This window comes from Varanus komodoensis, unplaced genomic scaffold (assembly GCF_004798865.1).
Source record: "Varanus komodoensis strain SLA01 unplaced genomic scaffold, ASM479886v1 scaffold80, whole genome shotgun sequence".
NCBI classification, from domain to species: domain Eukaryota; kingdom Metazoa; phylum Chordata; class Lepidosauria; order Squamata; family Varanidae; genus Varanus; species Varanus komodoensis.
In genome coordinates, this window is record NW_025336482.1 from 57,159 (window position 1) to 79,455 (window position 22,297).

At 49.7% G+C, this 22,297-nt stretch overlaps 1 long non-coding RNA gene across 1 annotated transcript; it reads left to right on the forward strand.

Annotated features, from left to right (window-relative positions):
* The first annotated feature begins 278 nt into the window (after nucleotides 1-278).
* Nucleotides 279-15,807, forward strand: LOC123036547. Its single transcript, XR_006417165.1, has 3 exons — nucleotides 279-334; nucleotides 4,550-4,552; nucleotides 15,780-15,807. It is a non-coding gene; the product is annotated as an uncharacterized LOC123036547 (long non-coding RNA).
* The last annotated feature ends 6,490 nt before the right edge of the window (nucleotides 15,808-22,297 follow it).

Genomic DNA, 22,297 nt, shown 5'->3' on the forward strand with positions numbered 1-22,297 from the left:
GTTACATTTCCAGTCCTCCCAGTAAGCTAAGCCCTTCTGGGCAATACCCAGAACAAAGCTTATCACCATAAACTATTGCATCATAAAATAATAAAGACATCAGTCTAAAAAAGCCAAGAGAGAAGTTAGCAGCAGTGCGAAGTTCTAAAACCTCATGGTTTGCTTGTTCTTTTAAACTATAGGAGTAAAAACTCTGGGGAAGAGCAAAAGTTCTACCTGATGTAGGAGGGACCATAACATAGTAATTGCTAGTGATGACTTACAAAGCCCTAAACAGCTTAGGACCTGGACATTTGAAGGAGTGCCTCCTTCCATGTATACCTGCCTGGCCCCTGTGATCTGGAGTGGACATCTTTGAAGGAGATCCAAAGAGTGGCTACCCGGAGCAGGGCCTTCTCTGAGGTAGCACCCTGGGTGTGCAAAGAGCTCCCTAGAGAGGTACACCTGGCAGCGACGCTTTTTTCATTTCGGCGCCAGGCTAAGACCTTTTTATTTTGCCCAGTATTTAGAATGTTACTATTGCTTTTAAAATTGATTTTATATATCATTTGTGATGCTGTGGGTTATGTATGTGATCACCACCCTGAGACACTGTAAAGGGCAGGATATAAGAACTTTAAATAATAAATAAAATAATGTTGGCAGATTTGGAAAGGCAAGCCAGAGCAGCATTGCTACACCCTTCTCCTGAGTAGGCCCTTATTGAGTTGGGCACATGGAACAGGGCTTCTGAGGATGAGCTTCAGGAATATAAAAAGTAGATAGAGGGAGCTAACTGGGCCCCAGGCGATTTAGGGTGTGGAATTAGGACTGGTAAGCCCTGCTCAATTCCACTTGCTTGATCTTAGGGCGCCCGAGAACAGACAGAGCCAGCCACTGGTTGCGATGTGCAGGGGCAGAGGGGTTAAGCCGCGAAAAATGGCACATGCTCTACCAGCAATTTCTGCGGTCTGTGTAAGAGCATAGGCCAGCACATCAAGCCTCCAAGCAGCTCAGCACCAGCCTTGGGCTGATGGGCCGAAATCCGGTGGAGCAGCGTGCCGAGTCCACCAGCTAGCCTGTGACCACCACCCCGGATTTTTCACACAGCCTTGCTCTGCGGAGAAGCACCAGCACTTGGGACTGAGTCCCAGACAGGACTGGCACCCAGCAAAACTGAGAAGCACCTGGTGGGACACTAGGAAGCTGGTCTCTTCCACCGGCAGGCCTGCTCTGAGCAAGAGGCACCAGGCCAGCAGAGGCCAAATCCTGGTGTGTCATTTTGCAATGGCTCCTGACATGTAGTTACGACTGCCTGGGAGAGGCGAAGGCTGCTTTTGTAGGGCCTGTGGCCAGGAAAGCGGAGGAGCGTGGCCCAGAAGCTCTGGCGAAAGTGGGCAACAAAGGCCACCAGGTAGGACTTCGGAGCAGACATCCAAGGACCCCATCAGCAGGTGGAGCAAGAGGGGGGCCCGAATGACACAAGGCTTGCTTGCCGTTTCTTGGCAGAAGAGCTATTAGCATCTCGGGTCCTCCGTAAGACAATGAGGTCTAGGACCATGTAAGTGTATCACCACAAGAAAACCGTGCCCCTTTTCTTCTGACATCGTATGAACTCTGAGCACTGGGACATGCATCATATGGGACACGCTGAGCACTGTCAATAAACAAAGTCAAGTGATAAACCATTTCCTTCTTTATCTCACCTCCTCAGGTACCCGAGACATTTTCAGTACTACACCTTGCCTTTGACAAACCGATGCGGCCAGATTTTGTTGCTGTGGTTGTTCAGTCGCAAAGTCCTACCTGATTCTTGGCAACCCCAAGGACAACCTTCCACCAGCCTCTCCCGGATTCCTCCCAAGCCCATGCCCACCACCCCAGTGACCCCAGCCAGAGCGAGAGAGAAAGAGTGATAAAATGATGCATGAGATTTAAAAAAATAAATAAAACTTGGCGAACAAGGTTTTATTTCCCCTTCCCACCCCCAGGTAATACTAAAAACCTCAAGTAGCTGAGGAAATTGTAAGCTAATTACAAGTTAGGTTGCAGAGTGCCTGTTGCTGAAGTTAATTGTCCTTGCTTCTTTTGCCCAAATCTTGATCAAGAGCACATGGGGCAGGTCCAACTTTTCCATTTAGCTACTTGTGCGCGCACGCGCACACACACACACACCCGGGGTGGGGGGAGATAAAGTCCAACGGTTTTTTAAAAAAAAAAACTCCACTAGCACTCTGGTGGAGTCTGTGAGGACAAGCCCCAAAGGAAGCACTTCCTGATGTAGGCATCCTTCCACCTCTAACTCCCCATGACAGCAAATTATGGGATAGGGCAAAAGGCAAGCCAAGCAGGCAGGCTAAGGGTCCTGCACAAAGGTTTTGGCCCTGCGTGGAACCAACGTTAAGCAGGAGCAGCCTAGAGGCCAATCCTATCCCAAGCACAACATACCCAGCAGTCAGGCAGAGCCCTGGGTTCAGCTGGAGAGGAGATCGCACTCACAAAACCCTCTCCAAAGAGCCAGCGCGCTCCAGAGCGGAAGGAAGAGAGCCAGCCCTGTGCTGCCCAACCTAAAGGTGAATGCTCATGTAACCAGAGACTCCTCAGCCCCACCCAGGGGTCAGCTGCAGTGCAGCTACAGCCCCTGGGCAAAAGGGTTACTCATAAGGAGAGCCTTGCCCCTGTGCAGGGGAGTCTCAGCCATCCAGGGCTGGATGGACAAGTGGTTGGAGCAGATGAAGGCAGGTGGGCTCCAGCATGGGTGGGGTGGTGTCCCCACTCTGGGTTTCAGTCTGAAATGTCAAGGAGCCATTTCTAGTATCAGACCCTAGCCTTGATCCCAAAGTTAGGGTCAAGACCCTGGCTACCTCCTCAAAAGCCTGCATGTTCAAATTTGTGTTCTAGGATAGATTGACTCTATCACTGAAGGAGAAAGAAGATACTGACTTCTATCAAACTTGGGATTTTATTATTATTATTATTATTATTATTATTATTGGCTAGAGAAACGGGACTTGGCTTAGATTTAAAGGTGTTTTTAAGTTATTATAAATGGATTTGAATATGACTATGGAGTGTAAAAAATATGAGTAGGGGCTGAGCCAGTTCATCCAATGTATTTGATGATTGATGTCTTTAGTACTAGTTTAAAAATTTTAATAAATTTAAAAAAAATGTGTTCTAGGATCCTGAGAGAAATACGCTAAGAGTTCAATGGTGTAATCATCAAAAAATGGACCAGAGGACCTTCCAAAGGCCTTCGAGTTTACCACATCAGCAGCAGTGTGGGTGCGACGTTGCATCCATTTCGTGTCAGCCTGAGCGAGACACATTATGATAACTTTTGTGCATTTCGTATCATGGAAGCTGCTTTGAAGCTTTTTTAAATGATTGAGTAGAAATAATTCTCATTTTGTTAGTACACCTACACACATGCAATCTTAAGATGTGGGCCTGATCCTTTTAGAGTTATGCCATCTACCCAGAGAATTGGTTATTGGGCAGGTTAGAAACACCACAAGGCGCCAGTTGGCATCTCTGGGAGAGACCCTGGAATGTTAAATTCCTGGCAAGTTCCCAGCAATCCCTTTTTACAGTTCTGCAGGCAGTGGGAGTGAAGGGCCAATTGTCACAGCCATCCAAAAAGGTCCACCATTGCCCTGCTATCATTTTGGGCTTTTTTAAAAAAGCAGACCAAAAAGTCTTTCTCAGTGTTGCCCAAGCTCGCCCTCCTCTGGTGGAATCAATTCATTGTGTCTCTATTGTTTGTTTGTTTGTTTGTTTGTTTGTTTATTTATTAACAATATTTGTACCCTGTCCTTTACAAGACGTCCAGGATGGCTTGCAACAATAAATAAATCACAACAAAGTACAAAGCTGAGCATGACAATGTTGAAACCTAATCAAAATAATTAAATGTTAAAATAATTGAGGTAAATAAAAATGTTTTTGCCTGGCTCTGAAAAGAATATGTCGGAGCTAGGTGAACCTCTCTGGGGAGTATATTCCACAGTCAGGGCACTTCCACAGATAAGGCCCTACTCAGAGTAGATTTCCTTTTTGCCTCCTTCAAGGAGGGTTTCCAGAGGAGGGCCTCTGCTGCAGATCTTAGGGGGTGGGAGGGCAAATAGGGAAAAAGGCATTCCTTCAGGTATCCTGGTCCCAAGCCATTTAGGGCTTTGTAGGCCAACACCAAGACCTTAAATTGGGCCCGGACATCTACTTTGGACCAATGGAAGTATCCCAAATGTTTTCAAGGGCAGCCTCACGTAGAGCACAATACAATAATCCAACTGCAAAGTTACCAGATCGTGTGCCACCTTTGCCAGGTAAGGATGCAGCTGATGGACCCATTTCAGTCTGGCTTCAGACCTGGGTATGGTACTGAATCTGCCTTGGTCACCCTGTGTGATGACCTGTGCAGGGAGAAAGACAGGGGGAGTGCGTCCCTGTTGGTCCTCCTGGACCTTTCAGCAGCTTTTGATACCATCGACTTCTGCATAGGCTGGCGGGATTGGGAGTAGGAGGCACTGCTTTGCAGTGGTTCCACTCCTACCTGGCCTGTTGATCCCAGAAGGTGGTGCTGGGGGACTTTGGCTCTGCGCCATGGCAGTTATGCCATGGGGTTCCGCAGGGGTCCATTTTGTCCCCTTTGCTGTTTAACATCTACATGAAACTGCTGGGAGAGGTCATCAGGAGGTGTGGGCTGAGGAGTCATCAGTATGCAGAGGACACCCGGCTCTACCTCTCGTTCTCAACCGATCCAGGTGAGGCAGTGGCTGTGCTGAACCAGTGCCTGGCCGAGGTGATGGGCTGGATGAGGGCCAATAAACTGAAGCTCAATCCAGACAAGACGGAGGTCCTGTTGGTGGGTGGTTCGGGCTCCGGGGTGGGGGACCTGGACCTTGTCCTGAATGGGGTAGCACTCCCTCTGAAGGACAGGGTCTGCAGCTTGGGGGGTGCTCCTTGACGGAAAGCTGACCTTGGAAGCTCAAGTGTCAGCCATGGCAAGGAGCGCTTTCCATCAGCTTCGGCTGATCCATCAGCTGCGTCTCTACCTGGAGGATGACTGCCTGGCGACAGTGACACACGCATTGGTTACTTCCCGAGTAGACTTCTGCAACGCGCTCTATGTGAGGCTGCCCCTGAAGACGGTCCGGATACTTCAATTGGTACAAAATAGAGCTGCCAGGTTGCTGATGGGGACTGGGTGTTGTTCTCATATAATCCCAGTCCTCTACCAGCTTCACTGGCTCCCCATTGAAGTCAGGGCCCAATTCAAGGTTCTAGTTATCACCTATAAAGCCCTAAATGGCTTGGGACCTGGGTACCTGAAGAAGCGCCTCCGTCCATACTTGCCTTCCCGTCCTCTAAGATCGGCAGCAGAGGCCTTTCTCTGGGAACCCTCCGTGAAGGAAATTAGGTGGGTGAGTACCCGGAGGAGGGCCTTCTCTGCCATGGTGCCCCACTTATGGAATACGCTCCCCAGAGAGGTCCGCCTGGCGCCGTCCTTATTTGCTTTTCAGCGCCAGGCCAAGACCTTTTTATTTAAATGTTATTTTAATTGATTGTTAAATTATTTATTGCTTTTATCTAACTCCGGGATGTTTCCAGTTCTGTATATTTTGCATATTGTTATTTATTTGTTGGAAGCCGCCCCGAGGCTTATGCGAATGGGGCAGCATACAAGCACTCCAAATAAATAAATAAATAAATAAATGGATCAGCAGAAGCTGAAGGAAAGCGCTCATCGCCCACACTGTCACCTGAGCCTCCAGCAACACCTCCGGGTCAAGGAGTACTCCCAAGCTGCGGACCCTGTCCTTTAGAGGGAGCACTACCCCATCCAGGGCAGGGCCAAAATCACCTACCTGGAGACCCGCACTGCCCACCAACAGGACTTCCATCTTATCTGGATTGACCCTCAGTTTTTTGGCCCTCATCCAGCCCATTAGCTCGGCTCAGTACAGCCACCGCCTCACCTGGAGCAGATGCGAACAAGAGGTAGAGCTGGGAATCGACAGTGTACTGATGGCTCCGCAGCCCACACCTCCTGATGACCTCTCCCAGCGGTTTCATGTAGATGTTGAATAGCAAGGGGGACAAAATGGGCCCCTGCAGAACCCCATGGCATAGCTGCCGTGGCGCAGAGCCATGGTCCCCCAGCACCACCTTCTGGAATTGGCTGGCCAGGTAGGAGTGGGACCACCGCCACGCAGAGCCTCCTACTCCCCACCCGGCCAGCCTATCCAGGAGGACACCATGGTCGATGGTATCGAAAGCTGCTGAGAGGTCCAGAAGAACCAACAGGGACACACTCCCCCTGTCTCTCTCCCTGCACAGGTCATCGTACGGGGCGACCAAGGCAGATTCAGTACCATACCCGGGTCTGAAGCCAGACTGAAATGGGTCCAGATCATCAGTTTCATCCAAGAGTGCCTGGAGTTGTCCCGCCACCACCTGTTCCAACACCTTGCCCAGAAACGGGATGTTGGCCACCGGTCTATAAAATTATTATAATTTTTATAAAAATAAAAAATAACATACGTCAACCAGCTTGGTAGTGCAGTACAGTGAGTAGAGCACCAGAACTGGGTTTATTTTATTTATTCAATTTCTATGCCGCCCCATTAACCATAGGCTTTTTTTGTGGGCACATGTGTGTCCTATTCTGGTACGAGTCTCACCATCACTAGGCTTGTATCTTGTTCATCTTGTCTCTTTTCCTGACTTTTTTGACAAACATAGTGGGTTTGGCAGAAAGTGAAGTTATTCTGAGTCTAGAGCTCCTAATACTCTGGGCTGGAATCTCTGTGTCTCTGAGCATGTTTGCAGGTCAGAATTAGAGTTGCCCTATTTCTGGAAAGTTCTTCATCTTTTTTGGCAGGCTATTTCACTGCAGCTCTTTAGCTGCTGCTGCTGTAACTTTTGGTAAAAATTCACACACACACACACCCCAATTCCATCACAATTCAGTACAAACCTGATGTGTTGGACTATAGCTCCCATCACCCCCAGCAAGGAGAGCTGGGAGTTGCAATTCCAAACATCCAAGCTTGGAAAAGCTGATGCATGCAGTGGGAATAAATTTGGGGAGGTTTCTGTTTTTTAAAAAGTGGTCTTTGAAGAAACAAAACCAAATCCATTTATTTATTTGTTTGTTTGTTTATTTTATGGTCCAATAGCCAAAGTTTTCCAGTTAACAGAAGTTAAGGATGAAGTTAAGATATACACATTAAATACATGAGAGAAAGTCCATTTATAACAACAAAACCACCATAACAATTTTCAAGGAATTCGCATAGATGCGTCTCAGAATAAAATGCAAGATTAAAGATGACGTTAAAAGATTGAAACTGTTCAAATGCTGGGAGAATAAAGAGTGATTCCCCTGACCCTGAAAAGTAGACATCAGGGGGACCTCTTCGTGGAGCCCCTTCCACGGCCAGGGTGCCATTTCCAAAAAGGTCCTCCTCCGGGTAGCCATTTGCCCCTTTGGGGGAGAAGGATGACCAAGATGCCCTGAGGGTCTGGTAGTTACATATGGGAGGAGGCAAGCCTTCAGACAACCTGACCCCAAACCTTTTAAGGGTTTTGAATGTTAGTCCTAGTACTTGGAATCAGATGAGGACTTTAACCAGCAGCCAGTGCCGCTGGAAGGTGGCTGGCATAAAACATTGCGAGTCAGTCCCCATTAACAGCTGAGGACCCGGGTAGAAGAGGGTCTGGCCCATCACTCAGCCCTTCTAAGAGCAACAGCAGGGAGAGAATTTGGGATTCTCCGCATGCATCTCATGTGTTCCAGCTCTGAGCTTGGCTCCTTCCCAAAAGCTCTGCAAATGAGAAAGATAAGGAACAGCTTAAGTCCTGATGCAAAGTCATCAGGAACATGTGATTTCCCTGGGTTTCATGCAGCAATTTTTCTGGGGGTTAGACTTGAGGGGTGCAAAGCATGTCCTACAAACCCTCCCCATAAATAAATTGCACTGCATTGGCCAGGAATCGAACCCGGATCAACTGCTTGGAAGGCAGCATTGCTTAACCACTATACCACCAACACCATTGCTGGGGACAAGGGCAAGAGGCGGCTCTTGGACTGCTGAAGAAGCCCCAGGGTTTGCAGTAGACTTGCAAATCTCTGACAAAAGGCACAATCACAGGCGTGGTTGGAGAGAAAAAGCAGGTTATTATTATTATTACATTTTTATACTGCCCATAGCCAAAGCTCTCTAGACAGTTGACAGCAATAATCACAGAATCATACCCTCAAGTCACCCATCCCGCTTCTGCCCAGGCATGACCCAGCTTAGCTTTCAAGATTAGGCAGGGTCAGGCACTTCCCCAGCATCTCCCAGCCAGGCACAGGGTAAAAGGAAAACATGCTTCCATCAAAACAAAGACAAATGGTTTATCCCACAAGGTGCCTGCACTGAGAAAAGCATCCATTCACTAATGAAAGGGATGCTCCGAGGCTGCAAAATACATGCCCGGGCTGAAGTGCTGCTCCTCCTGCCACTGACACAGCCTAACCTACCTCACAGCTTGTTGTGAGGATAAAATGAAGATTAGTGGGGCAATAGAATGGAATTGAAATGATAGAAAACTGCATTGACGCAAAGAAACAGTATACAGAGTGACACACATATATCTCAAACAATTTTAAACAGTCACCATGCACAATGGGGTATTTCAGAATGAGCAACAAGAAAATCTCCCTGTTAAAAGGAATTGTCAATCAGACTGAAGAATAGAGACTCTTCTCTTCTCTTCTCTTCTCTTCTCTTCTCTTCTCTTCTCTTCTCTTCTCAACAGGTTGCAGCTGACCATGAAGAGCAGACAAGGGTTGCCTTAAATAATATCTTTTAGTGGCCGTGGATATTTCTTGAAGAGCAGTAAACTGGCCATGAGAATTTGTACTAAGAAAAAAAATGTAATGGAAAAAAGAAAGAGATGAAGATGGGCTATTTCAGGGGTCTCAGACCTCAGGCGAGAGTCCAAATTTGGCCCACCCAGCCTCTCACCTGTTGGGGGAAGGCAAGCAAAATCTCAGAAGGGAGAGCAAATTCTGGCTGTACAGCTCAGTGGGAAGGGAATTTGGCCAACTTGAGGCTCCTGGGGTGGGCAAAATGTTTCTTCAGGAACTTCAGGAAAAGATGCCTCTTCTTTTTCTTCGCAGAGCAATCGAGACCGGACTCCCTCTGGGGACAGCGGGCTGATACGGAGGCAACATTTCAGGGGTACAGCCCGTTCCTTTTGGGGGGCAGAGGCTGAAGCCCCCTTGGCTCTGCATTGGACTAGAGCTGCTGTAGGTTACACTGGGCTTGGTCACTTTGGGGTAGCTCTCACCCGTATCCTTGTAGGGCCCCAGTGGAATCTCGGCTTTGCCACAGCTTCTCCGGTGCACTTGTGGGTTTAACTGCTTCTTGGTGCTGCAGGATCCTGGAAGGGTTAAGTCTACCTGGAAAAACAAGGCCTCTTCTTCTAAGATGCAGGGTCTTTGCCCCAGGGCCACAAAGCCATAGGGGGTGGTGATCTTGGGCAGGTGGGGCAGAGACAGGGCAGCCCGGGTGACGGGGTCAACGATATCATTGAGACCGGGTCTGCACCGGGGGGAGCCAGGCTGAAAAACACCCCAGTCCTCCTCTGGGGATCGAACCCTTGGAGGTTCACATTCCCGCAGCCTCTGGACCAGAGCCTTCTCCCTGCCAAAACTCCGGAGCCCTCCCTGAACATCCAAGGATGGGATGGTGAATTCAGGGATACGATCTGGCATCACCAGGTACCTGAAGACGCCTCCAGAGGGCTGCTTTGGAGGTGAGCTGCGGGCACATTGCAGTGGGTCCAGGTGAGATATTTTGCCACGGATGTACGAGATAAACTTTTCCATTCCTGCCTCTCTGGAGCAGGGACAGCTCTCCACCTGGCCGGTTCTCTGCGTGAAGAGAGAGCCAGTCTTCCTAATATACGTTGCTTGGAACCAACCACCCACTGCCTCTGAGCTAAAAATTGCACAACCTTGGCAGAAGAGGGCAGCGGGGGTGGGACCCAGACACTAGCCCCCCTCCCTGGAAACATCACCTTGGATGAAGGGAGATAACGGGAGCGTTTCGACAAATGAGCTTTATAAGCCTGGCATTTAGCAACTGCATTTCTAGGAAGATGGAGGGAGAGCGGGAGCAAACACCCACGGAAAGTTGACCCCAGAAGCCTTGGAGTAGCTTTTCATGGCCACTTGATGGAAAGACGACTCATCAGCGAGGAAAGAACCAGTAGCCCAGTGGGAGGTTGCAAGAGAGATTTCAGTGCTCCGGCATCTTTTATTCAGAGGGGGACCACCAGACAGGTGAATATTCCTCACGCTTTTGGTTCACGGGGATACTCCTTTCAGAAGCCGTGATGCTGCATCTTACCCTCCATTCCTCCCTATTTTATCCCCAAGGTGACTTTGTGAACTTGGTTAGACCAGGCAGTGCGAGGTTGGCCCAACAAGCCTCGCAACTGAATGGAGCTTTGGAACCAGGCCTGCATGGGCCAAGAGTCCAAAAGGGGCTGAAATCGCCCCTTGATTTGATGGCGCAGGACGCAGCTCCTTTAGGAGGGGGCAGAAGCAAAACCAGGAATTTTGATAAGGACTAGCAGCACTGTGGACTCCGGGGGATGGTGGAGGACAGGAAGGCTTGGAGGAGTGTTGCCCATGGGGTCGCGATGGGTCTGACACAACTTTGCAACTGACAACAACAGCAGCAGCAGCACTGTTTGCTGTTAGCATGTGATATTCTCTGTACTCCCATCTTGGTATCCTCAGTGAACTCTACAATTCTGGACTGCATGATTCCAGAGGTAAGGGAGTGTCTGTAAACGGGGACAAAAAATTTAGAAACTGCATTATGCCAGGTACAGACTCTCAGTCCAGTCTACCTTGCCAGGTTGTTGGTGCGAGGGTTAGACTGAGAGCAGCAGAAAGAGAAGGTTGTAAGCAGCTTTGAGTTCAGGGTAAGAAGGAAGCAGGATATAAACCTAATAAATAAATACGTAAAGGTGCTGCTCTGTCCCTTTTACAGGCATGTATGACCTTGAAGTCAGCTGTTGTTGTTGTTGTTAGTCTCGAAGTCGCGTCCGACCCATCGCGACCCCACGGAGAGCACTCCTCCAGGCCTTCCTGTCCCCCACCATCCCCCAGAGTCCACCCAAGCTCACCCCCACTGCCCCAGTGACCCCATCCAGCCATCTCAGCCTCTGCCCTGTCCCCTTCTTCTTTTGCCCTCAATTGTTCCCAGCACCAGGGTCTTCTCCAGGGAGTCCTTCCTTCTCATTAGGTGGCCAAAGTGTTTGAGCTTCATCTTCAGTATCTGGCCTTCTAAAGAGCAGTCAGGGTTGATCTCCTCTAGGACTGACCGGTTTAGTCGCCTTGCAGTCCAAGGGACTCGCAGAGTCTCCTCCAGCACCACAATCCAAAGGCCTCAGTTCTTCAGTGCTCAGCCTCCCTTATGGTCCAGCTTTCACAGCCATACATTGCAGCTGGGAAAACCCTAGCCTTGACTATACGCACTTTTGTTGGCAGGGTGATGTCTCTGCTTTTTAGTATGGTGTCTAGATTTGCCATAGCTTTCCTCCCAAGGAGCAAGCATCTTTTAATTTCTTGGCTGCAGTCCCTGTCTGCGGTGATCTTGGAGCCCAGGAAGATAAAATATGTCACTACCTCCATTTCTTCCCCATCTATTTGCCAGGAACTGAGAGGACTGGATGCCATGATCTTAGTTTTCTTAATGTTGAGTTTCAAGCCAACTTTTGCGCTCTCCTCCTTCACCCGCATCAAGAGGCTCTTTAGTTCCTCTTCACTTTCTGCCATGAGAGTGGTATCATCTGCATATCTGAGGCTGTTGATATTTCTCCCAGCAATCTTAATTCCAACTGGTGATTCATCCAGCCCCACCTTTCTCATGATGTGCTCTGCATATAAGTTAAATAGGCAGGGCGACAGTATGCAGCCTTGCCGAACTCCTTTCTCAATTTTGAACCAATCAGTGGTTCCGTGTCCAGTTCTCACTGTTGCTTCTTGGCCTGCATATAGGTTTCTCAAAAGACAAATAAGATGTTCTGGGACTCCCATCTCTAAGAACTTGCCACATTTGGTTGTGATCCACACAATCAAAGGCTTTAGAGTAGTCAATGAAGCAGAAGTAGATGTTTTTCTGGAACTCCCTAGCTTTCTCAATGACCCAGTGTATGTTGGCAATTTGACCTCTAGTTCCTCTCCCTCTTCGAAATCCTGCCTGTACTTCTCGGTCCACATACTGCTGCAGCCTAGCTTGTAGGATTTTGAGCATCACTTTGCTAGCATGTGAAAAGAGTGCAATGATGCAGTAGTTTGAACACTCTTTGGCATTGCCCTTCTTTGGGATCAGAATGTAAACTGACCTTTTCCAATCCTGTGGCCACTGTTGAGTTTTCCAAATTTGCTGGCATATTGAATGTAGCACTTTCACTGCATCATCTTTTAAGATTTTGTATAGCTCAGCTGAAATACTGTTGCCTCCACTAGCTTTGTTGTTGCTCAGACTTCCTAAGACCCACTTGACTTCACATTCCAGGATGTCTGGCTCGAGGTCAGCGACCACCCCATCGTGGTTATCAGGGACGTTAAGCTCTTTCTTGTATAGCTCTTCTGTGTAATCTTGCCACCTCTTCTTAATCTCTTCTGCCTCTGTTAGGTCCCCACCATTTTGGTCCTTTACCATGCCCATCTTTGCATGAAACCTTCCCTTCATATCTCCAATTGTCTTGAAGAGATCTCTGGTCCTCCCTATTCTATTGTTTTCTTCTTTTTCTTTGCACTGTTCATTTAAGAAGGCCTTCTTATCTCTCCTAGCTATTCTCTGGAATTCTGCATTCAATTGGGTGTATCTTTCTCGCTTGTCAGTACTTCTGAGTAAATGTGCGGCCACAGAATTGCCAGGTCCTTATGCACCTGCAGTTCTTCCACTGGCTTTCCTTCAGGCCAGCGTGTTCTGTAGGGTGCCCAAAAACTTGTTTCTCTGCAGACTCAACTAGAAAACCAGAGAGTCTTGCAGATGCATATTAGACACATAGAAACAGAGCGAGTCAGCAGGGTCCTCCTGGGCCATTCTAGTCTGACCTAGTAAGTCGGTTAGGTACATTCCCTTCATCTATGCTTGCTTCATGGCTTAATTCTAGGCACATTTACTCAGCAAAGAATTCCAGGGGCTTCTGGGGTCTTACACGTCAGGGGTCGTGCTAAGTGTGGAAAAGATCCAGTGCGCAAGCCACAAGGTCATTGCCCACCTGCCTCTAGCTGGGATCCAGAAGGCACCATCTGGCTGAAACCCAATGGAGAGAAGGATTCCATGCTATTGCTTTAAACTGCACTCAGTTTTGTGGGAGGGGGGAAGAGGTTTTGAATTCAGCGCTGCTGAAATTAACCAAGCATGCAGAACCCCACCCGGTGCTTAAGTGCTCTGAGGATCAGCACCATTATCTTTGTGCTCAGCTGGCCAACTAGGAATGGAAATACCTGGCTCTAGCTTATTTAAGCGCTGCATGGAGCCGCAGGTAACACCTATGCCTCAGTCATAATGGAGCTGCCCAAAACAAACAGTCTCTTTCAGGTACCACGAGGGAGTGGCAGGGGATCGCAGGGAACACCATTGCATTTACAGCAGGGGTGTTGTTTTGAAATGTGGGGCAGCAGCTCAAGAGCCTAGGATTGGGCTTGCTGGATATTTGCTGACCTGTGGGATATCTCCCCCAAGTCCTTCCCCAGTGGCCCCCCCTTGCAGTACAGTGGGGAGTTAATGCTCTTAAGCATGTAGCTGCTCTGGAAACTGCAGGACTATTTCTGCCTGACCATAAGTGGGGTTCCTTTTCTCTCCAAGTCAGTTATATTTTCCTGGGGGAGAAGAGTATTCTTCCTCCAGGTGAATGCAAAGGCAGCCTCACAGTGCCAAGGCCCAGTAACGGCTTGTGCTTGCATTCTCCGCATTGGGGCCTTGAGGTCATGGTTGCGGGGTGGTGTCTGTTCTTCGGAAGAGGGTGCGCATTGTTCTTGAAAGGCATCTTGGAGCTGCAGTTTGTGTGTATGGAGGGCTTACTTAATGGGGGCTTATTCCAGGCTGGGTTTACTGGGGAGGGTGCCGTTTCAGTGGACAAGCATGTTATGCCAGAGGAGTGGCAAAACAGCCCTGCTACGGGGGGGGGGGGGGGGGGGGGGGGGGTGTTTTGGGGGGGGCCCTTTTGTTGTGGGGGGGGGGGCGCGAGGGGGGGGGGGGGGGGGGGGGGGGGGGGGGCAGCACTGCGTTTTGTAGGACAGGCCCTTGTTATGTCCCAGGACTTCCACTGAGCATTTATTTCCCTAATGCTTTTTGGACTATGCTCATGCTGTTGTTATCTAAGAGGAGCAGGCAGAGGATGGCAAAGTTTTGGGGGGTTCTCTAGGCAAATTTGGGACTCTTGTGGGCCCTGCTGCAAAATGGCTCCTGCAGAGGGTGTGGCAACCCCTGAAGGACATTTGCTTGCCCAAGAAATTGAAAGTTTGGCCTGACCCCCAAAACACAGGGCCTCATTGACCCAGCAAGGCAGAACACAAACAGCACTTTGCAAAAGTGGGGAGTGGCTCAGAGCGACATGCACCCCTAGAAAACACACGCACTGAAAAAAGGAGAAGCGAGGAGACCCCACCTCCCAGTAGCTGCAGGCTGCACACTCCTTTGCGTGCCTAGGGAAAAATCTGTTTTTCTCCAAGCCACACAAAATTAAGCAGCAGCCAGAGCTGTGAAACAGAGAGAGGCTTTGGAACTGCAGCATTTTGACTCTCTCTCTCTCTCTCTCTCTCTCTCTCTCTCTCTCTCTCTCTCTCTCACACACACACACACACACACACACACACACACACACTCCCAGCCCAAACCAAGGCAAAATGGGTCCCAGTGGTGGAAAATACAAAGAAAGATATGTCTTCCCTCTTCTGCTGAAGGAAGGGCACACACAACACCCAGTATTGCCCAGCTCACCAAAACAATTCCAGATTCCTTTCTTGGGCCAAAGCTTCCATTAGCCAAGCCCACGGATGGGCTGTGTGCTCAACAGGTTCAGGCAGCATCTGGGCTGAGCCGCAGAGGATGCAACCATTTTGACAACAGACAATCCAGGTGCGGTTTGCATAGGTGTCTATCCCTAGGTGAGACAGGCAGGTTTCTTGGTAAGTGGAAAACAGGAGAGAAAAAGTAATCCACTTTTCTCTCCACTATGCTGGAGATCATTTTATCCCCAACCTGGAGCCATCCAGATACATTGGACTACCCCTCCTATCATTCCCAGCCCACACAGCCAGTGGCAGCCCTCTTTTCCAGCAGCTGTATGTGTTGCCGAATTTCCCTCTCTTGTGGGGTCCTTCTCTAGGCCCAGGGAAGCTGGGATAATTTTCTGAGAGCCTGGTTTGGAAAAATCGCTCCAGGTGGACTTCTACCTGGTTAGCACCTCTCCCCCCGCCCCCGCAGGTTTTGAATGAAGGCTGCGTCTGCCTTAAATGTCAAGGATGCTTGCAAAGCTGGGAAACATGCTCCAGTTCCCTGCAGAAGCCGGCATTAGAAAGCAGGAAAGCCTTTTGCCCTTGAACACAGCAGTGCTCTGGGGTTCACATGTGTGTTCCCTGCGTGTGCATCTCCCAGAGGTCTAAGAAGGGCTGACCAATGAGAATGCCCTGGCTCAGTCCAGCAGGTTCCTGTGCACTAGCAAGAGTCGATATCTGAAGGAGCGCCTTCTCCCCCATGTGCCCTCCCGCCCTTGAGATCCGGGTCAGAGGCCCTTCTTTGGGAGCTCACCCTCAAGGGAATCGGGAGGGTGGCTACCCAAAGGAGGGCTTTCCCCGTGGTGGCCCCCCAACTGTGGAACACGCTCCCCAGAGAGGTTCACCTGGCGCCAACCCTTTTTTCCTTTCCAGCGCCAGGCAAAACCCTTTGTATTCTCCTGTTATTTTAATGTGTAATTGGTTTCAATCGTGATTTTAATTGAATTAACAGGGATGTGGTGCCATGTTTTGTCTGTGCTGGTTGCAAACCCTCCCGGGACACTAGCAATGGGCTATAAAAGCTTGAAATAAATAAAAGAGTAATCCTGAAGTGCAGGAGTTCCTTGCCATGCTCTATGTAGCCGCATCCCCATGGAAGGCCCCAAACTTGCAGGCAGCACCCTTGAACTATAACCAACACCAGTGCAGCACTTTCCATCTTCCCCAGAAGCAGGCATTTTAGAAAGCTGAGGATTCCTAATTCCCTGTCCCGGTCCAGCCCACCCCAACATGTTTGCATTACAAAAAAGAGCACAGACTGCAGCTAACTTCAGGGGAGTTAGGGAAACATGTAGCATGTCCATCAGCTTCCCAGTTCAGGAAAAGATGCTGGGACTGAGCCCCAGTGCCACTAGAGTGCTACACCTTGGAAAGGTGAGATGCTTGATTTTAAAATATGTGCTCGGCTCCACATTTCAGTGTGGAGATTACAGAGGAGTGAAAAAACAAAAGAAAGAAATAAGAACCAGCCAAGGCGTTAATCAATATAACGGTGGCAGCAGTTCAAAAGGATTCTTGGTATGAGTGTTTTCAGTGGGTGCCAGAAAACCATGACAGAAGGATTTGGGTTTGGGAATCTTACCCCATGGGGGGAGGGCTGCAGGACAGGGGTGAGCCCCTGCTTTGTACTCAGAAAGTCTGAACTTCCGTCCCCAGCTTCTCTGGGGAAGGAATTCTGGCTGAGGACCCAGAGAGCTATTTGTGCCAGCCTGCAGTGGCCCGATACAGATGTTCCCCGGTTCACACACCTCTTCTTCTGCCCTGGCCAGGTCTTCCGCAAACTGCTGCCCAGGACTCACTTTGCCCTTCCTCAGCGGGCCACCAACTGCCGGGCGTTCCTGGCTAAATTGACAAGCAGACCGGTGCTGCATGTCATGAATGGCATGGGCAAACTGTGCTGCGTCTTTGCCTTCCTTCTGTCTCTGCTCCATCAGGTTTTGTGGAACTTGAACATCATGTTCCTAAAAGGTAAGAGTCGCCACTGCCTTCTGCAAGGCCAGGAAGGGTTGCAAAGCGTCGTCTTGAAGGTGCCACTTCAGCGGGCACGCACCTCGGTGTTTAGTCGTGCGGCCACCTGACCAAACACTGGCTCCCTCGGCCAGGAAACAGAGGGGAGCACTGCCCCCCTCCCCCGAGAGTCAGGCATGCCTGGACTTATTTATTTGGGATTCTTATATACCGCCCTATTTGCATAAGCCTCGGGGGGGGGGGGGGGACTTCCAACTTCACGCCCATCAAGGAGAAACCTTTACCTTTACCCTACTTCTGGGAGCACAGCACAGGAGACCCATGCCAGCCCCTCCTCCTCGCTCGCTCGCTTAGTTGTGGGTATGGGTCTGTGAAACAAGGAAAAATTTCCAGGCCCAGCATGGTGAACGGTGAGCTGCACCGTGGCACTTTCCTTGAGGTGGCAAAGACACAAACCTGCTGCTTTGGAGCAGTGCTGGCTACAGGTTCTGGAGGGTTTCTTCAGCATGATTCCCCCATGGAGAAGCTGTACGGCCTAATGGTTAGAATGCTGGAGGGGGACTCGGGAGATCAGATTCCAGCCTCCACTTGGGCATGATGTTCGCTGGGAGATTTACACCCGTCTCAGACTCTCATTATTATTATTATTATTATTATTATTATTATTATTATTACATTTCTATGCCGCCCCTTGCCGAAACCTCGGGGCGGCTTACAACACGATAAAATACATTGAAATACAATAGAACATAATAAATTACCATTAAATACAAAATTACAAAAAATACACTGAGTTACAAATATAAAATTAAAATTATCAGTATAAAATAAGTCAATAAAAATATAGGAGGAGAAAGAGAAGGAAGAAGAAGTTGCCCTGGCCAGATCATATGTTTTAACAATTAAAATGATGTTTAAATAAAAAAAAAACCTGTTTACCTGTTGTGGACATGAAATGAAGGTGATGGAAGGGTGCTTGCTGAGGGGAAATACGGGATAGAAATAGAATGAGTATATAGGGGTGCTGCTCTCCCTCTCCTACCTCACTGCTGTGCTCACCTGCTACTTGCTGAGGCACAGCAAGAGGCGGGGGAGCCAGCAGCTTGCCGTGGAGAACAGGAGAAGCGCAGCGGGGCACGCTTGCCGGTGGATCCCTGCCGGAGAGGTGCTGGGCCAGTGCCAACCCATGCCAGCAGCCCCTCTTCAGAGAGCAGCTTCTGCCACCTGCGGGGTCCGTCCTCCCACCTCCACCTCCTTGTTAGCCATGCAAACTGCCACTCTTTCGGAAAAGCATGTGCCTTTTTCTGCAGAGGCCCTGGGGATGCTGCTCAGCCTCCTTGGGAAAAGGAGCAAGACGAAACAGGAGGAAGATGAATTCTGGGTAGAAAGCGTCCTGAGAGAGCTGTCCGACGAAGATGACCCAGATGACTCCACCTGTCAGGTACGGGGACACGCTGCGACTGCCCTGCGGGGTGGGCCGCTGGTCCATCTAGCTGGGCCTCTGACCATTGCCCATCAAGCGCCTTCCTCAAACCAGAAAAGTGGGCATGAAACTCTTTCTGGTCTTGCATCCCAGTCTTTGGAGCAGAAAGTCTGCTTCTGGACATGGAAGCTCTCTTAACCTCCTGCTTTTTTAAAAAAGCCTGTGCTTCTCTATCTGAACTGTGCAAAGCAATTCAAGGCTGCAGCAGAAAGGAAGACTGAAATTATAGTTGCTGTAGATGGGACCCCAAAGATCACCTAGTCCATCCCAGGGTGCAAGGTAGGGCACGGGTGGGGCTTTCCCTGGAAAAGCTGCCCAGCATCTGCTCAGATACCTCCAGTGAAGGAGCACCAACTTCTCAGGCAGCTTGTTCCACTGCTATGCAGCTTTTACCCAGAGGAAATTTCTCTGAATCCTTAACCCACAGTTTGTTTCCCTGCCATTACCACACACCAGCCAGGCCCCCTTTTGTCTCTTTGTATATTTGGGTGCAAATATAGTACAGAGACATATGCAGCTAAATAATTTTAAGCAAGCGTCACTTTAAAAAATCAAGATTTGACTTAAAACCTCATCCTATGAAAGAGGGAAGTCTTAACCTGGCGCTGAAAAGATAAGCTCGGTGTCCAAGGAGACGTTATCAGAAAGATTGTTCCACAACTGGAGGACCACCACAAAGAAGCCCCTGCGCTTTTGTTGCTGCTTTCCAGCCTCCCTTGGAGAACAGCCTTAGCTAAGGAAGGTAGGTTCTTGCAGGGAACCTTTCCTCACTTCCTTGGCTATTGCAGTCGCAATCCACGTACAGCTTTGTAGGTCAAAATTGGCACCTTAAATTCAGCTTGGAAAGGTGGAGGCAGGCAGTTCCAGTGGGCCCGAACTGGTATTCTCTGCTTGGACCGTCTTAGCTTGTTGCTGGTCCTTCTTCAGCTGCCCGTGTCTTGCGTGTTTGGGATGGCTTGACCTCTGCTCCCCTGCCTTGCTGTGTGAGACAGGATGCCCAGACAAGTCAACTTAGCCACCATTACTTGAATTCCACCAGCCCACCAAGTCGGAGACAGACAGCGAGGAGTACAAATCACAGAACAACACTGAGACAGACCTGGAAGTGGAGGAGAGGAGTGGAGTGCTGATGTTAAAGGAACATCCAAAGGTGGGGAGAAAAAGAGAGGCTCTCCTGCACACTCTTTGTCAAGGGCAGCGGTGGGAAGGGAACCTCCACCTCCTTAAGAAGGAGATCAAGTGTGCAAACTTCACAGACCAAATCGGGCCTCCTGTGGCATGTCCAGGTCACATGCACAGAGGCCTTGCCGCTTCTGCCCCGATAGCAGGTGTGGATTTTTTTTCAGGAGGGTCTGAAAGAAGAGGACGAGGGTACTGCAGGGATCCCCAACTCTGGAGCCTGGGGACGGGAGCTCCTGGACTTGCGCACCTCTGGAGATGGACACGAGGATCCCCAGCAGCTGGGCCTGAACCATATCGACTATGGCAGTGTGACCCCCAAGCCGAGTGCCAGAAGATTTAAAAAGCAATCCAGGACCTGCTGACCGGACCAGGAGCAGCAGTGGACGGAAGTGTGGTAAGGCATTTGAGAGGGAGATGTTTTCGGAATGCCCTAGAAGGCTGCGGGAGGGGGCAACATTCCCGCAGGCGTGATGCGCCAGTGAGTCACTTTTCTGGCACGTGGGCATTCTCGTTCCTGTCCTGCTGAGAGCCTTAATGGGACATGCTGGCATTTGAAACTGGGAACCTTGGCATGCAGAAGGAGAACCTTGGGGACTGAGTCACAGCGGCACTCACTGAGTGCCTTGGGCTTCCTTCTTCCCCTCCCACCTCACCCCACTTTTGAACCTCTGGGTCAGATCATGAGTGCGAACACACGTCATTTTGCTTCCCTTCCAGACTGACTTGAACATTTGATGATGACGACGACTTTTCAAGTGGAGCTGTGACAAAAGAGCAGGGCTGCTTCGTGCAGGGTGGGTCTGGTCTTCCTACCCACCCCCTTTACTTCTGCCAGCCCTGCCTGCCCACGAGTACTGCAACATGTCCCATTATTTTGCATATAAATTCGTAATGAAGCCACCTTTTTCATACTGAAATTCTGTGCCTTGCCTGGGCCTTTGTCCCCCAACTCAGCTCGAGAACTCTCACATGCCAGTCCAGTGCATCCCCAGCTTCCACAGGCAAATTCAGCATGCCCACCAACAATGCTTAGCTGTGGAGGATGGGGTTCCTTCCCAAGGAACAGCCCTGCGAGGTAGGCCAAACACAGCAGGTATGTAGCTGAGCTGCACCAGTGTGGTATGTGGCTACTGCAGGGTTTCAGCCTTGGATCTCCATGGTCTTCCACAGGGCTTGGCCACTTCAACAGGTGCAGGGGCTCACACCCACCCCTTCCTGGGACACCTTACTAGGAGGTCCTTTCAGAAGATGCATGGCCCTCCTATCTTGCTCAGAACCAAGTCTGCTCAAAATACTTGCACTGCAACAGAGAAAAATGGAATATTGTTGGGGAAATGCCTTTCCCACACAGTAAAGGTGAGGATTTCTCCCAGGCTCAGAGCGAACAGGGAAATCGGAGGGGGTGGCATCCCCGATTATAAAATAGTCCTAGTGCTTTGTCCCGGCAAGCCCTCAAGCATTACAGAGGAAGGTGCGCTGCTGTTGCGGTCGAAATAACACTTGTGTGCCAACGGCTCAAAGTCACGTGCATTTGATCGTTCCAGTTTATAGCACAGTGCAGAGTTAAGTCCAAATAGCTCGGGCTGCTTTGGCAGAGATGGACTGGAAGGACAAGATCTTCTTTCCTATATAGAATCTACCTCTTTGTGGTGTCCTCACAACACCCCTGTAAGGTAGGTGATGCTGAGAGTCAGGGACTGGCCCAAAGCTGCTCAGGGGGAACTTGAACCCGGACCACCCGGGCCCCTGTCCAGTGTTCCACACCACACTGGTTTTCCTGCAGCATTTTCCGTGTGACAACTTTCTATGCTAGGAAGGAATGTGCTTGGCAGGGCGTTCTTTGGAGGGGCGGGGGGCGGGGGTCTTGGTGACTCAAGGCCTGCTGTGTCAACCTCTATTTGGAGGATACTGAAGGCAGAGGGCTACTCTCACTCCATCCTACACACATACCCCAAATACTGAAAAATGCTAGTGATCTATTTACATTCACAGAGCATTGAAGTACAGTTACGCTCCACAGCCGGTCTTTCGCGATGACTTCACCCGATACCTGGGGGCAACTTCCATGTCCTCCAACCACACTTCCGCACCCAGTTGGCCTACAAAACCCATCAGCCCCGGGCTGGGGAGGATGGGGCTGTGGGCCAAAAGGTCTGGAAAACAACAGGTTGGGCGGAAAGGCACACCAAGCAGTTTGCATTGAAAATGGTGTGTGTTTGTGTACCCTGGTGACTTAAAACACAGTTCAGCCTGGGGGTGTTTGAATACTTTTTTTAACTGAATAACACGTTCTTCTTCTGGGACATGCTGCTTGGAGTGCCATCCTGATGCTATCTAGGGTTATTCCAATCTTAGCTCTAAGTTCTTGAGCTAGCAAAGAAGAGATTTCAAAGGCCAAATTTATTTATTATTTATTACAAGTATTTGTATCCCGTCCTTCCGCCCCAGCACTCAGGATGACTTACATCGGCTCACAAACACCTCCGTTCACAACCAGATCGGGTCGCGAACAAAAATGTCATTAAAATTTTGCCGCAGGTGGTGAACTCCACGTCAGGTAATGATCGCGATCAGGGCCATCTCCCCACCCCCATCCCCTGAGTGGG